The sequence below is a fragment of the Amblyomma americanum genome, chromosome 1, assembly GCF_052857255.1.
Source record: "Amblyomma americanum isolate KBUSLIRL-KWMA chromosome 1, ASM5285725v1, whole genome shotgun sequence".
Taxonomy (NCBI): Eukaryota; Metazoa; Arthropoda; class Arachnida; order Ixodida; family Ixodidae; genus Amblyomma; species Amblyomma americanum.
Window position 1 is genome coordinate 101,088,208 of NC_135497.1, and position 16,582 is coordinate 101,104,789.

The following is a 16,582-nucleotide window of genomic DNA, read 5'->3' on the forward strand; positions in this document are numbered from 1 at the left end:
CATTACCTGACATTGCTCAGAGACGAGATCCACTACCTCCATGTTATAATTTTCCTTCAATCTGTGATCTCACTTTTACACAGTTTTATAAAAAACAATCTCCGCAACAACATATAGTGCAAGAATTCCTTGCACTCAAAGAAAAATACAGTAGTTTTACGCAGTTTTATAGAGATGGTTCAAAAACGGATGTTTACGTAGGAAGCGAAGTGGTGCGAGGGAAGTCGGAGAAAACAGTACGGCTTCCACAGTGCTTATCCATCTTCACTGCAGAATGTTAGCAGTCGGTGTGGGCTGTAGAAAAAATAGAAAATGAAAACCTCACCAACAGTATTGTTTACACAGATTCTCTCAGTATACTTATAGCTCTGCACTCTAGAAATTCAAACACTCCGATTCTTGGTGACATTATGCACAAGATAGTAACAGCCACAGCTCGAGGACAAAACATAAAATTCTGCTGGATTGCCAGTCATGTCAGAATAAGATGCAACGAGAGGGCAGATTTCAGCGCTGCTAAAGCTTGTGGCAAGGAAATAAAAAAAGTAAATGTACCTTTTAAGGATTGCGTAAACTTAGTACAGCGTAAATTAAGAGAAAAATGACAGTCGGCATGGAACGGTGAAATGAATAACAAACTACACTTGGTAAAACCGGTTTTAGGTGAATTTAAATCGTGTGTTCACCAGGAACGTTTTAAGGAAGTGATTTTATGCCGTCTCTGGAAGGCCGCACGCACCTTACGCAGAACTTCCTGCTAAAATACAGGACAAACCTGTTTGCGAATGCGGAGATGATCTTACTGTTTATCACATTTTATTTTCATGTGTGAAACTTGAAGCGCTAAGAAAAAAGTATTTTACTCAATTTTATAATGAATGCATTCTTTTCATCCAACACTGCTCTTAGATGATAATGCCATTGTTAACATACCTTCTGTTTGTAGCTTTTTAAAAGAAGCAGGGGTACATGAAAAACCGTGAATTTTTAACCACTGGTTCTCATTATTACATGATACACCTCAGCCACTTTCTCATTCCTGAGAAGAAGGCTGGGGCTTTTTATTTGATTGGCTGGGAGCCTCAGGATCCTTGTCAAGCCAAGGATAGCCACTGAGGCTACCTGACCTTCTCTGGGGGTTTTACCTTTAGCTATTTCCAGATTTCTCAAGTTAAAAACCAAATATGAAGCCGTTGCAGTTACAGTTGTTCATTTTAAAACCATCACAATATGTTCCATCTATCTCGAGCCACTACTAAGAGTTACGCTCCATGACCTAGAAACACTTTCAGAACAACTACCAGAGCCATATTTGTTAGTCGGGGATTTTAATGCGCACTCCTCTTTCTGGGCAAGTGAGGAGACTAACACTAGAGGTCGCATTTTAGAAGATTTTATTCTCTGCAAAAATGTCTGTCTACTGAATTCAGGAAAGCTTACATATTACTCCCCAAGCACAGGAAAAATGAGCTGTTTAGATTTATCATTTAGTTCACTGTCTGTTTTTAGTGATTTTAAATGGAATGTTATTGACAACCTATATGGCAGCTACCATCTCCCTGTACTATAATTAGCTTAACATCTCCACCGGAAATAATCCCAACAAAACTGCAACATTGGGAACTTCATCTAGCTGACTGGCAACTTTTTACAGCAGAAGCCTCTTTAGAAAAAATTATTTTAGATAATCTTAATATCGACGAGACAAATGAAATATATTCACATTGTATTATAGCTGCCACACACTTAGCTATTCCTAAGTCCTCTGGAGTTGTGCGACAAAGCCACAAAATGCGGTGGACAGAAGAGTGCAAAAAAGCAAAAAACAACAAAACAAAGTATGCGGTATATTTCGAAGGTACCAGACACGGAAAAACTTTGTAAATTTTAAAAAATCCAGAGCTAAAGCTCGGTACGTTCGTCGTAGCACCGAGAAAGCATCATGCAAAAGTTATATCTCATCTATAAACAGCCAGATCGCATCGAAAAAAATGTGGGAGCAGGTTAAAAAATTGAATGGTAGCTACTCACCCTTCACAGTTCCTTTTCTGACAAGGACAGGTACACAAACAAATATAGCAGAACAGGCAGACATACTGGGGGAGTACTTTGCTGCGGTTTCAGGTTCCTCACACTATAGCCATTCATTCCTGAAACACAAACCCACAGCCGAAAAACACTTGCTCCCAACAAGTGGAGGTCTTAATGAAAAATACAATAGTCTAATCACCCTCCAAGAAATCAATAGAGTACTGTATGGCGGGAAAAAAACTGCCCCAGGACACAACCAGATACACTACGAAATGCTTGCCCATCTCTCCCAGCCTGCCATAGAAGCACTCTTGAATTTCTTTAATAAAATATTCGTAGAAGAAAAAATACCCAATGAATGGAAAGGAGCCATTATAGTACCATTTTTGAAACCTGGAAAGCTGCCAACCTCCCATAGCAGCTATAGGCCAATAGCCATTACAAGCTGTCTCGCCAAATCTTTTGAAAGTGTCCTAAATATCAGATTAACTTTTGTCGTGGAAGCTCATGAACTTCTTGACATCCATCAATGCAGTTATAGAAAGGGATGCTCAACAACAGACCATCTTGTTTGCCTCGAAAACACAATCAGAGAAGCTTTTATACATAAACAGCGGTGCTTAGCGGTGTTTTTTGACCTGGAGAAGGCATATGACGCAACGTGGAGGTTTGGGATTCTTCGCGACCTTGCAGCACTTGGCATCCGGGGCAGGATGTTAAACTGCTTAAAGGGACACTGAGGAGAACCCTATCAAAATTTTTTTGTTAGTAATATCTGATAGTTCGGCATTTCATGGCTTTGTTGACGCTTGTCCGGGAGAGAAAGATGCATTTATTTCAAAGAAATTTGGATTCGAAGTTGAAAAATTTTTTCCCGCAGCTCCGATTCAAACTCGAGAACTCTTATGACGACACAGAACGGAGTGACGTGAAACGTGACGTAAACGGAGACTCCGTGATTTCTGGCGGCTAGCGGTGCGGTCTAGCAGCTGGCCGAAATGAAAGCTACCGCCGCCGCACGTTGAAGGCATCTATCGGGTTAGGTTAGGTTAGGTGCCGGCGGGTGGTTTCCCTCTTAGAGAGCAGCCGTTGCAAACTAAATATCATAACCCCAGTGCAGGGAGTCGCGAATGGTGCATTGCACCCATCGGAGTCTGGCCGGGGCCAACGGATTGTGATTCCTTGAACGGAGCGGTTGCACGGCGCAGCAGGCAGCGTCGAGGTCTCCCACGGTTGCATGGGCCAGGTTATTTATTTATTTTTTGCCACAAAAAACAAATGGGTGCTCGAGGGCGGTCGCGTTTAAAGTCGGCGGCTTGAAACCAAAGCCGGCGCACAACGCTTCAACGGCTTCCGCTAGATCCAACGGGTCCACTGGATCTGGCTCTCTCGCCAACTTGCATGTACCTTCAGATATGTACTGTGAATGGATTAAAATAGTTGAGCTCGAAAAGAACAGCTCCGCTATTGAATATAACGCACACCTCACTGCGGAGCCAAATCAGTCTGGCCGGGCCGGCGGCGGCTGGCGTACTCGGCGCGAAATAGATACATGCTCCAATCTCCCCGCCAATGCGGTCAGAGTGCGCCGAAGGGTCAAGTGCAGTTGGAGTATAGAGGGTCTCGCTTTGACCGACGTAACTTCGCCGTGCATGGCGCGCGCGTGCGCGCCTCGCCCAGCATAAACGCGCCTTAACAGAGCCTGCGCTTAACCGCTAACCAACGTATTCAGGCGGCATCCATGGGAGCCACTGAAACCCCCCGCCCACTCACTAAATAAAAGAAGTCCGGTGCCGAGGTTCGGAATCGAACCAGGGTTTTCGGCGTTTGAGGCGGAAACGCTACCGCTCCGCTACGACGGCTCAAGTTACAGCCGTCAATAAAGGCGCATCTAGTGAATGCACTCTTCTGATGCAGAAATCTCCGCGCTTTCGCTAGGTATATCCTGGCCTAACAGAGCTAGGCCATCAGCAATTTTTCTGAACTGCCTTGTACCTTGTCTCCCGTCCCTAATAAACGATTTCCGTTAAGTAGTTTGAAGTTGACTTGCACAGCCGGGAATGTTTCGCCGGGCAAGCGTGCGAATACACAAGTGCTGCCTTGTACGATCACCGACCATCGTGCCATCATAGCTTTTCATCGACCGTGGCGATCATCTGACAAGCCTTAATAGGCTCCTTCAAAGGTTAACTAGCACTTGAAGCAGCACTTGGAGTTCCTCTGCTGTTCGGCGCTTGTAAATTGAAGCACGTCAAAAGCAAAACCACGGGGCACGCAAAGCTCATAGACGCGAAGCGCCATAACCTCTCCTGGCCGCCAAGCATCCGTTTTCTTTGCTTCCAACATTCAGGTTGTCTTTTGCCTGCCTTCCTTGTGTGATAAAAGTGCACTATTGGTTTTAAAACAAAACTTACTTCAATATTCATCTGTGCAACCTACCTTTGTCGGCCTCAGAGATTCGCGAAACCAAGTAGGATGGAAAATTCCTCCAAGGTGGCGTCTCTTGTCCTATGGCATCACCACGCTTGTACTTGCGAGATTGGCCTGTGGTGGCGATACCTGTATTTTTGTTCTTGCTATTTTCTACCTTACAAGAGCTTTGTTTTCAGTAATAGCGGCGTTTTTGTGATCAGGAGCTGGTATTCTATCGATACAAGCCAACTTCAATTTCTCCTCAGTGTCCCTTTAAACGACTTCCTGTCGAATCGTTCATTTCAAGTACGCCTGGGATCAACCCTCTCCAGGAACTTCGTTCAAGAGAATGGGGTTCCTCAGGGGTGTATTTTAAGCACAACTCTCTTTGTTGTTAGGATTAACGCTACAGTTAAATCTCGATTTAACGAAGTTGAGGGGAGCCGTCAATTATTTCGTTAAATCGAGAACTTCGTTAAATTGAATGAGGCATTTCATGGGCACATAATTCAGTACATTCGATTACAGTAAAACCTCGTTAAAACGTACCCGCTTAAACAGTACTTTCGTTTTAAAAGTAGTAAAGTCAAGTCCCCGACTGAGCACCCATTGAACATAATGCATTTTGCATCCGCATAAACCGTACCAGCTTATCGCAGTCGTATCGGTTAGCACGTACCATTTTCACTTTTCGTCGCACTCGCGCATGACGAATTCACGCCGGTAGCACCGACCCAAAGGACTGCTCGGCTAGCGGCGCAACAATCTTCCCTAAATACCGCCGACGGGACGGCAAGCCACACAGCTAATGACAAATTGGCGCCAAAGTTGGTAATCATACAACTAGTGCAATCTTTGGGGGTCCGTATGGTCATCGTCATGACCCCCCGCGCTACTTTCGAGTGGGTAGCGCCAACACCACGACCGGCGCCGCTAGCGCGTATGAAAAGAAACAACAAAAATTCTTACTCGACAAGAAAGGCCCGAGGGGACTACAAATTTATTTTCCGCCAAAGAAGTCGGTGATCTTTGCCTGCGTGCGCTTTGTGAGCAACGGCCGCACCGATTTCTCGTAGGTCTGAAGTGCGTCCAGCGCGTCTTCCGTCCCCTCGTGTGCGCCGGCAAAATGTCGCAGCAGATGGAGAGCATCCATTACCTGACCTGGTGTCGGCACGGGAGCTTCGGCACCTGCAGGGTCGTCGGCAGCGTCTTCAGCCGTCACTCCCTCCACGCTTCCTACAAGCCGCAACATATCGGCATCAGTCGTGACTGCGTTTGCGTCGGCGTTCACGTAGTCTGAGAAACTTATGCCTGTGGGCACTTCATCCACTGAGCGAAGGTGTTCCCAGGCATCTTCATCCTCGTGCACGGCGCTCGCGCAGTCCGGACCAGCTTCGGCAGTTTCAGGGCCTAGTGTACCGTGGCGCGGAGGATGTCATCTTTCCCTTTCAATATTGTGGAGAGAGTACTCGCTGGAATGCCATGTGATGCAGCCACGTCACATTTCTTCTGTCCACTTGTCACAGCACGAATTATGTCCGCTTTCTCGTCCAGGGTAAGCCTTTTTCGTTTCTTGCAGGGCTCCATCTGCTAGTCAGGAGGGTTAGCGGCGCGCTTGCTCGCACACACCACGTCCGCGTTCACGATAGCAAGGCTAGACTGATGGAGGCCTAACAAGCTGAGCTTGACAAAGACGTGCGTTCAAAGGCACGGGGAAATCCGCACAAGAGTGAACACAGAGCACAACACACACACACAAAAAAAAACGCGAACTGCAACAGCGCCATCTATGAAATGTGGCACGAAACTTTTTTACTGCTGGCGCCATCTCGTGAGCTCGACTCAAAATTAAAACTCGTTTTGCACCGCGCAGTTAGAAAAAAGCGACGGGATGAAGATGCTCCGCGCTGTTACCGCTGACTCGCAATCAATAAATTTTGGGGTGCTGTCTACAAAATAGACCAAAAATTAACACTTTTTCACCTTTATTTCTCGAAAAAAGGTTCGTTAAAAGGGGACAGATCACGGAATCGGTTTCGTTATTTCGGGTTAGTCAAAGCATTGAACCCTATGGGCGTCTGAGGGGGAATTAGGATACCTTCGTTAAATCGAGATGTTCGTTAAATCGGGTTTCGTTAAATCGAGTGTTGACTGTATTAACAAAATAATTCCGAAGCCCATTATGTACTCAGTATATGTGGACGATCTGCAAATAGCCTGCACGTCCTCCTATTTAGCAACATGTGAGAGACAAATGCAGTTGACAATAAGCAAACTATAGACATGGGTAGACAAAAATGATTTCCAGTTCTCCACACAGAAAACAGTGAGTGTTCTGTTCGCACTAAAACGAGGTCTACACCCCTACCCCACCTTACATCTAAACAACACCGAACTACCTTTAAAAAATGAAGTGAAATTTCTAGGCATTACTTTTGAGAAAAAACTGACATTCCTACCTCACATCAATGCTCTCAAAAAAAACCACCCGATCCCTGAATGTACTCAAAGTACTTTCCAGAAAACATTGGGGTTCCGATAGGACATGTCTTCTACAAATTTATCGCTCTGTAATACGCTCTGTCTTTTACCCCTGTCACACGGGCACTCTAAAGGCACTTTGAACTAATGCTCCTTTACGCTCCCAAAGGAGCACTACTTCAAGGGAGTTCGTCCGTGCTACACGGTCGCGGAACGACCTTCGCAAGAAGTTTTTAGCGCCCTCATCGGCGAAAAGCGTTATTAAAATTGCAAACCTCACTGCACATGTAAATACAGAAATGTCACATTTTTTTAGTAAATTAGTTTTATAACCGTATTATGTTAAAGCAACGCAATTTTAACTGCAATAATGACATGTTTTTCCAAGTACAGAGGATAACATCACAGTGCTGGCCACACTGAGCCGTGGTTACCATGACGCTCGTATATCTGGAACGAGAGTATGGCGTGGTGAGACTGCCACAAAACAAATGATCATATATTTTAAAACACCACTAATCTTATGAAGTGAATTTATAAAATGAAAATTGAACGTTTCTTTTTTCAATTTATTTCTGCTGTTAACTCGCTGGGAGAGAGAGTACTCCCTTGAAGCCTCAAAGGACGAACTCGAGCTGCCTTGTTTCGAAGCTCCTTTGAGCTAGGTGTCCTTTGGCGCGTCCGTGTGTCAGCGCGCGTTCGTCCTTAGAGTAATGGAGCATTAGTTCAAAGTACCTTTACAGTGTCCGTGTGACAGGGGTATTAGACTATGGCTGTATAGTGTGTGGGTCAGCGAGGCCATCATATTGTTACGGGGATGTTACGGCGGCAAGACTATATTGGCGGCTGCTCTGAGATGACCAGCACTCAGCTCAGAACCGAGCGCCCAGCTACCAACTGTCAACGTCGTCGTCGTTCAGCGCACCGCCACTTCTTCGTTCTTAATTCGTCCACTTGTAACACTATCCCCCTCGGCTGAAGGCAACGTCCCGGTGCGTGTTAGGCGTGCGATGTCGATGGTGGGTGATAGGGCTTGAGGCGAGCTACATGTACGACTTCGGACTTCAGTGGAGCGGACGTCGACTTTGGGTGCAGCGGCGTGATTTCATACGTTACGTCGGTCACTGCCCGTAATACACGATAAGGACCTGTGTAGCGCGGCAGAAGTTTTTCACATAACCCCACACGACGGGATGAGAGCCACAGCAAGACGAGAGATCCGGCAGGGTATCGCACATCACGGCGCAGGCCATCGTAGCGGTGTTTTTGAGCCTCTTGGGAGGCGGAGAGCTTGTGTCGAGCAATCTGGCGGGCGGCGTCTGCTCGGGCGATAGCGTCACGCGCATATGTAGTGACAGGGCCAGCTGTGGGCAGCAGAGTGTCGAAGGGCAGTAAGGGGTCTCGTCCAAAGAGAAGATAGAAGGGCGAGTAACCAGCGGTATCATGGCGCGAAGAGTTGTAAGCGAAGGTGACAAAAGGCAAGCTTATGTCCCAGTCCCGGTGGTCGTCGGATACGTACATGGCGAGCATGTCTGTCAGCGTGCGGTTAAGACGCTCCTTAAGGCCGTTCGTCTGAGGATGATAAGCAGTGGTGAACTTGTGACGAACGGAGCACGAACGAAGGATTTCGTCAACAACTCGGGAAAGGAAGCAGCGGCCACGGTCGGTAAGGAGTTGACGGGGAGCGCCATGGTGTAATATGACGTCGTGCAGAAGGAAGTCAGCGACGTCAGTGGCGCAGCTGGTTGGAATGGCGCGAGTGATCACGTACCGCGTGGCATAATCGGTGGCGACGGCAATCCACTTGTTCCCCGTGGAGGACTCCGGGAAGGGCCCAAGTAAATCTAGCCCAACACGAAAAACGGGTCGGTCGGGATGGGGATCGGCTGCAGGTGTCCAGACGGCAGGACAGCGGGCTTCTTTCGGCGCTGACAGACGTCGCAAGCGGCGACGTAGCGTTGGACGGAGCGGTACAGACCAGGCCAGAAGAAACGCCGGCGCACGCGGTCGTACGTACGGGAGACACCAAGATGACCAGCCGTAGGTGCGTCATGCAGTTGTTCGAGGACAGTGGACCGTAGGTGGCGGGGAACAACGAGCAAGTGCTCAGCGCCATCAGGTCGCATGTTGCAGCGGTACAGCGTGTTCCTGTCCAGCAAAAACCGGGCCAGAGAAGTGTCGCGGCGGTCGGTGCTGAGGCGGTCGATGAGAGAGGTAAGGGTGGGATCCAAGCGCTGTTCGTCGGCAATGTGGGAGAGGTCGGAGATGGAGAGGACACAGGCATCCGACTCACAGTCTGTAGAAGGAGGATCGACGGGATAGCGGGACAGGCAGTCTGCATCTTGATGGAGGCGACCGGACTTGTGAACGACGGAAAAGGTGTATTCTTGCAATCGCAATGCCCACCGGCCAAGACGGCCAGTAGGGTCCTTGAGAGATGAGAGCCAACACAGGGCGTGGTGGTCGGTTATAACAGTGAATGGGCGGCCGAACAAGTATGTGCGGAATTTTCCAATGGCCCAAACAAGAGCCAGGCACTCGCGTTCTGTGATGGAGTAATTCTTCTCGGTGGAAGAAAGAAGACGGCTGGCGTACGCATTCACGCAGTGCTGACCGCGTTGTCGCTGAGCAAGGATGGCGCCAATTCCGTGACCACTGGCATCGGTGCGAAGTTCAGTCGGGGCAGACGGGTTGAAATGGGCCAATACAGGAGGGTTGGTGAGGACGGCGATAAGGCTGGAGAATGCAGTAGCCTGCTCTGGGCCCCAGGAAAAAGGAACGCCTTTCTGCAACAGATTGGTGAGAGGGCGAGCGACGGCTGCGAAGTTCGGGACGAACCGGCGAAAGTAGGAACAGAGACCGATGAAGCTGCGGACATCACTGGGCGAGCGGGGACAGGGAAAAGCACTGACGGCACGAACTTTATCAGGGTCAGGTTGTATGCCACTCGCATTCACCAAATGGCCGAGGACTTTGAGTTCGCGGCGGCCGAAAGTACATTTTTTTGAGTTGAGTTGAAGACCTGCGCGGCGGAAAAGTGCCAAGATGGACGAAAGGCGAAGCAGGTGGGTTTCAAAAGAGGGCGAGAAAACAATTACATCATCTAAGTAACAAAGGCAGGTCGTCCACTTGAAGCCCATGAGTAACGAGTCCATCATCCGTTCAAATGTGGCAGGGGCGTTACAAAGGCCGAAGGGCATGACCTTAAAATGGTAAAGGCCATCAGGGGTGACGAAAGCTGTTTTCTCGCGGTCCCTTGCATCAACAGAGATTTGCCAATACCCGCTACGAAGGTCGATGGAAGAAAAGTAGCGGGCGCCATGTAAACAGTCCAGGGCATCATCTATGCACGGAAGGGGATAGACGTCTTTCTTCGTGACCTTGTTGAGATGACGATAGTCGACGCAAAACCGCCAAGTTTGGTCTTTCTTTTTCACGAGCACGACAGGAGATGCCCAAGGGCTATTTGAAGGCTCGATGATATCGTTGGCCAACATCTTGTCCACCTCCCTCTGGATGATCTGGCGCTCTGGTAGCGACACACGATAAAGCCTCCGGTGTATAGGTCGGGCATCGCCGGTGTCAATGCGGTGAGTCACTACCGATGTTTGACCCAGAGGAGCAGAAGCGAAGTCAAAAATGTCGGAGTAGTACACCAAAAGGTTGTGAAGATCCTGTGCATGCTTGGGGCTCAGGTCAGAAGCAATCATCGCAGAAATGGATTGCAGAACGTTGGCCGGGATGTCGGCCGCTTGAGAGACAGTAGAAGGCGGTCCAGGTGAGAGAGCAGTGACGGTACAGTCGGTGAGAGAAGACAAAGTAGCAAGCGATATGCCTGCAGGAAGAACTTGTGGTGACAAGCTGAAGTTGAGGACAGGAAGGGAGGTGCTATTCTTGGTGACGGTCACGATGAGGTGCGGAAGAACAACATTGCGGGAGAGAACGACATCGGCGAGTGGACAGGCAAGATAATCCCCATCAGGAACCGCAGGAAATGGGGACATGGGCAGATAAACGGCAGAGTCGGGGGGCAGGCGAGTGTACTCGGTGGAGCGAAGGCGGGGCGTGGAGCTTGAGGGTGTGTCGGCTGAGCTGAGAGGCAGGTCCAATCGTAGAAGGCCGCTGGAGCAGTCGATAAGGGCAGAGTGAGCGGTTAGAAAGTCTAGACCAAGGATCACATTGTGAGGGCAGTGTTCGAGGACGGTGAACAAAACTGGGATGTGACGGTCGGCAAGAGTGACGCGGGCAGTGCACAGGCCAGTGACGGCAGCAGTGCTGCCATCGGCAACGCGAACGGTGGGCGAAGCGGCAGGGGTCTGAACTTTTTTGAGGCGACGGCAAAAGGATGAGCTAAGAACCGAGACTTGGGCACCAGTGTCAATGAGGGCAGAAACAGGAACACCGTCCACAAAAACGTCGAGCAGATTATAGGGCGAAGGCTGGGTCAGTAGAGGATTTTCAGGTCGGCGCACCAATGCAGCATCATCTCCGGGAGCTGCACTGGCTAGTTTCCCGCGAAGCGGCCTGCAGAGGACGGTGAGTAACTGCGGTGCGGAAGAGGTGAGCGGGAACGGTGGGCTGTCGGGGAGGGAGAGCGGCTGGTCCTACGAGGAGGCGGTGTGGACTCGGCGCTGGGTGGGTGATTCCGAGGCGTGAAGCGACGGGGTCCATAGTCATAACGGCGGTCGACGTAGGGCAAAGGTCGGGGAGGTGCGGATTAACGGCTGCGGACCAACAGCTGCGGCAGTGGCGGGAGATGTGGCCTACGCGCGAGCACGTAAAGCAGATCGGCCGGTCGTCAGGGGTACGCCACTCATCCGGATTGCGATACCTTGTGTAAATTTGGACGAAGGTGTTGCGGGCCGTAGCAGTAGCGACCACGGGAGAGATGGGGCTCGCACTCCGAGGTTCGATGGGACGATGGCTGGAGGGCATGCCCAAATTGGCGACCTCCTGGCGGACGACAGCTTGAATAAGGGATATTGTGGCCAGGGTGTTGTCCGACAAGGGCGCGTTGGGCGTAACAGGAGCCAGCGCCTCCAGTTCACGGCGCACGATGCGAGTCACGTTGTCGGGGTTGGAAGGCTGCCTTAGTGTCGGCAGATCCTCGCACGTGGAACTGGCAGCTGTGTTAGGCAGGCGGTCGAAGCGGTGTGCAATGCGCCGGTGCTTGGCCTGCTCGAAGCGTCGACACACCTGCAGAACGGAGTCAACCGTAGAGCAGTCCCGGCATAGAAGAAGGTGGAAGGCATCGTCGGCAATGCCTTTAAGAATGTGGCCTACCTTATCGTCTTCGGTCATGTTGGGATCGACTTTTCAGCACAGTGCCAAGACGTCTTGAATGTATGTAATATATGATTCAGTGGCCGTTTGGGCGCGAGCTGCAAGTTCTTTTTTGGCAGCAAGCTGACGGCCAACTGGTTTCCCAAACAGGTCGCGGAGCTTTTGCTTGCAGGCATCCCACGTGGCAATCTCTTCTTCGTGGGTTTCGAACCAGACGCATGCGGTGCCGGCGAGATAAAATATTACATTGGCCAGCATCAGCGTGGCGTCCCACCTGTTGTGCTGGCTAACACGCTCATAAAGCGAGAGCCAGTCATCGACGTCCACGCCATCTGTACCGCAGAATGTGCCCGGGTCGCGAGGGTGGGCTACGACGACAGTTGGCGTGGCAGGCGCAGACGGAAGGGCCGGGTCGGTAGTCATCTCGCCGGTTCGGCCCGTCGTCTCGTCGGCTCGTCGGGTCGTCGGCATGTCGGCTCGAACCCGCGACCTCCACCAAAAGATGTTACGGGGATGTTACGGCGGCAAGACTATATTGGCGGCTGCTCTGAGATGGCCAGCACTCAGCTCAGAACCGAGCGCCCAACTACCAACTGTCAACGTCGTCGTCGTTCAGCGCACCGCCACTTCTTCGTTCTTAATTCGTCCACTTGTAACAATATCTTAACCGACTGGATGCAGTGCATAGTTCAGGTTTACGTCTTTCCACTGGTGCATACAGGACATCACCCATAAATAGCCTATATGTAGAAACTATTGAACCATCACTTACAGACACAAGAACCATGCTTACATGCTCGTACATTCTAAAAATCTGTTCATTGCAAAAACATCTATGTTACCCTATAGCTACAAAGTGCCCATTTCGAACACTCTTTAACAACAAACCGCAGGCTACCAGACCACTGCTCTTGCGATTTGAAGAGATGCGCCAGAATCTTGGTGTGCAAAACACATTACCTGGTATTGTGCAAAGACGAGACCCGCTACCTTCATGGTGCAATTTTCCTGCAATCTGCGATTTCACTCTTACACACTTCCGGAAGAAACTAATGCCACAACAACATATCATACAAGAATTTCTTGCACTCAAGAAAGAAAAAGTACAGTACTTTCACAGCATTTTATACAGATGGTTCAAAAACAGACGCCTACGTTGGAAGCGCACCGGTACAAGAGAATTGGAATGAAATAGTAAGGCTTCCACAGTGTGCCTCTATTTTCACTGCCGAATCATGCGCCATCTTTAGCCTTAAAAAAAATAGTGAATGAGAACCTCGCAAACAGTATTATGTACACAGACTCGCTAAGTGTACTTACAGCCCTTCACTCCAGACATGCAATAAATCCGCTTCTGGGTGGCATTATATACAACATATCAACAGCCATAGCTGAAGGACAAAATATAAAACTGCTGGGTACCTAGCCATATTGGCATACAAGGCAACGAAAGAGCAGACTTGTGCAGTGCTCAAGCGCATGATAAGCAAATCAAGAAAGTAAATATACCCTTTCTCACTTTTGGGAAAAAGGCTGAGGCCTTTATTTGATCAGTTGGGAGCCTCGAGATCCTTGCTAGGGCAAGGATGGCCGCTGAGGCTATGTGACGTCCTTTAATACCTTTAATAGTACCAATTTCTAAAATTTTTTCCTTTGTCCTTACGGGGTAGTTCTAACTTTGCGAGCACTCTAAACCACTGAAGACCTTTAACACTTCTATAAAACTACCCAGGAAATTTCTCCATACCTCGAGCTTGGTGCATGATGGCCTAAGTTGCCTATGTGCCATAAAACCCAACACACCTAATTAGCTATGAATGCAAAAAAAAAAAAACACTTCACGCAATAATTCAAACTTTCATTCACACAGCATAATGACGAACAGGGGAAAGAGGGGAGGCACTGCAAAGCGTTTCTGGGCGCCTTTCAGTGTATGCATCGCCACACTGTGTGAATAAAAGTATGAAATATTAGCTCATCCAACAACTTATTTCAAGCAACTTAATGCAAGTGGGGTGCTTTATGTGAGTAGCATTTATTTACTATAAAGCAGTAGACTCACTTGGTTTACTGCAGAGGCTTTGCGAGTCGTATTGAATGTGTAGTACATGTTTGCACCACTGAGCTAAATTTAATGGCACCATTCACAAATTTGTGATTTTGTTCTGTTGTTCTTCAGGTATTGTGGCTACACAGCTGGAGTCAAGCTGCTATCAGGGAAATGCAAGATATTCGAGTTTGTCAGAAAAGATGCATGCTATGATACAAGGGGCCTCCAGCTTGACTGTACTGCCAATTTTGTCTACTAGTAAAGCTATGGATGCTTTTGAGCAAATGTGAGCATTTTTTCTTTCTTTACGATACGTGCTTCCTCTTCATCTTCAGCAAGAACACAAATGATATGGTTATTTGCATGCTCCAGTGTACAATCATGTGAAAAATTATGACGTTGCGTGTGCCAAACTATGCCTAACTGCGTGCAGGTGCCACCTGATGAAATGCTCATGCCGTGAAGGCCGGCACAGGGAGATTAATGGATGTGTGCACCTGTCTCGACATCAGGAGTGCTTGCAGTTTTACACCATTTGGCGTGCGCTCACCGGGATCTCTTAATTTTGCTCACGATAGTATGTCCAAACTCACAGCATCCCTATAAAGACATTGTACGGTACACCAACCACACCAGGAAACACCAAACCAGAGCACACCAGAGCCGGTTTCAGATGACCGGGTCACAGCACAGAACACCAGACCGGAACACACTAAAACGCACCACACTATACCAAATCAGGACCCGTGTCTGAAAAACCGGTCTGGTCGGAACACTAGACACGGTCACACCAGAAAACACTGCACCGGGTCACATGAGAACCCGTGCCTGAAAAGCCGGTTTGGTGTAAACACCAGAAACTGACTGGTGTTTTCTTCGACTCTGTTTCTTATAATTTATAAGTGCTGCGAGTATAACACTATAACAGTTTAAGTTTTTATTATACTATTATAATTGTCATAATTGCGGACCTTTTCCTTTTTTTTTTCATTGTAACAAAATGGTTCGCCCACCAAAGGAAACCTCCCGCATTAAGCCTGCCAATGCCACGCACTCTCATCAGTTTTTGTGTGGTAACAAAACAAAATCCTAGTATAGAAGAAAAGCTGAACACTATACGACTTATCATATGTGCCACACGGACTCGCGAAGAATATTTCGGCTATGAAAGAATAGCTCAAGGGTACCTCTGCGCAAGCCCGGCCGGAGTCATGACTGCTGGCCTCTACGGGGTGACCATGTGCCATTCACGCCAAGACACCGACATTGTTGCCCCCGCCTCTGCACGGGAGGACGCGCAAATGGAAAATAAAATAGAATTCCAAGGAACATATCAAGACAAAGCGAACTCATCCAAAAAGTGTCAAACTGAGGAGTGGAGTGCAGCCAGCAGGAAAGAAAAACAACCTGAAAACATGAACACGGGCTCCTTGGACAAGCCGCCTGACAACCACCCTCCAAATTTTGAGAGTAACGCGACCGCAAACAGCATACTAAACAGCTCAAACCTATCCTCCTCGCAGGAAAGGATGAGCAACCCTTGGGCTAGAGTTCCCCTGCCAACCCGTCGCAGGGCAACAAGAAGATGAGAAGGCTTCCGTCGGTTTTTCGTGCGAGGATCAAGGCCCGCTGTACTAAGCTAATAGTTACGGAACTGCCCTTGCTGAAACAAAGCGTCAGCCATGTGTCAGTGGAACTGAAGATCCTGGCCTTTATTTGACAGATAAAGAACCTGGGCATGTAAAGGAAGAGTGTCCACGAAAAAGAAGCAAGGATTCTCAGGGCAAGCCATTGCACCACCACTCTTCATGTCGAAAGAGCACAGCATCTGCAAGTGAGCATACTGATGGATTCCAAGAAGCCCCCGGGGGAAAGCAAGATGTCTGTTTGTGCAGAAGTTCAGGTACGGAGGCTTCTGCAAGCAAAGAGAAATCGCCGTCAACGAGAGCGTCTTGGAGTTTACTGACAGAGAAGAAACGAACCGCGTAAAGCCAGCAGTCGCAAAGTCTTTCCAATCAAAGCAGAGCACAAGCCAGGAGTAAAGGGAAGTGAAAATACTTCGCCATAACCGCCCTGACCACGATCCAGAGAAAAGGAAGGACGAACAGTCTCACAAAATGAGCAAGGATTCATTGAAAAACTAGCCGCACCCCCATTCTTCCCATCAAAAGAGCAAAGCATCCATTGTTGATCAGGTCAAAGGACGATCCTATCTGTGAACGAAACCCACACTTAACAGCTTGGTTTGTCAATTCATTTCCTAGCACACGTTTTCCGAGTGCACATACTAGGAGGCTAGTCTAAGCAACTACGCCTCTCATTGCC

The 16,582-nt window shown here is 48.7% G+C and overlaps 1 protein-coding gene across 16 annotated transcripts in view; it reads left to right on the plus strand.

Moving 5' to 3' along the window:
- LOC144113358 (uncharacterized) overlaps positions 1-16,582 on the plus strand; it is a 65,808-nt gene that overhangs the window by 29,463 nt on the left and 19,763 nt on the right. For 4 of the 16 annotated variants that reach the window (XR_013310733.1, XR_013310740.1, XR_013310732.1 and 1 more), the window contains one exon: positions 14,387-14,542. The exons of the other annotated variants lie outside the window; for them this stretch is intronic. The gene's annotated coding sequence lies outside the window, so the exon portion shown is untranslated. Of the gene's footprint in view, positions 1-14,386; positions 14,543-16,582 lie in introns of those variants that run through there. 16 annotated transcript variants of the gene reach the window in all.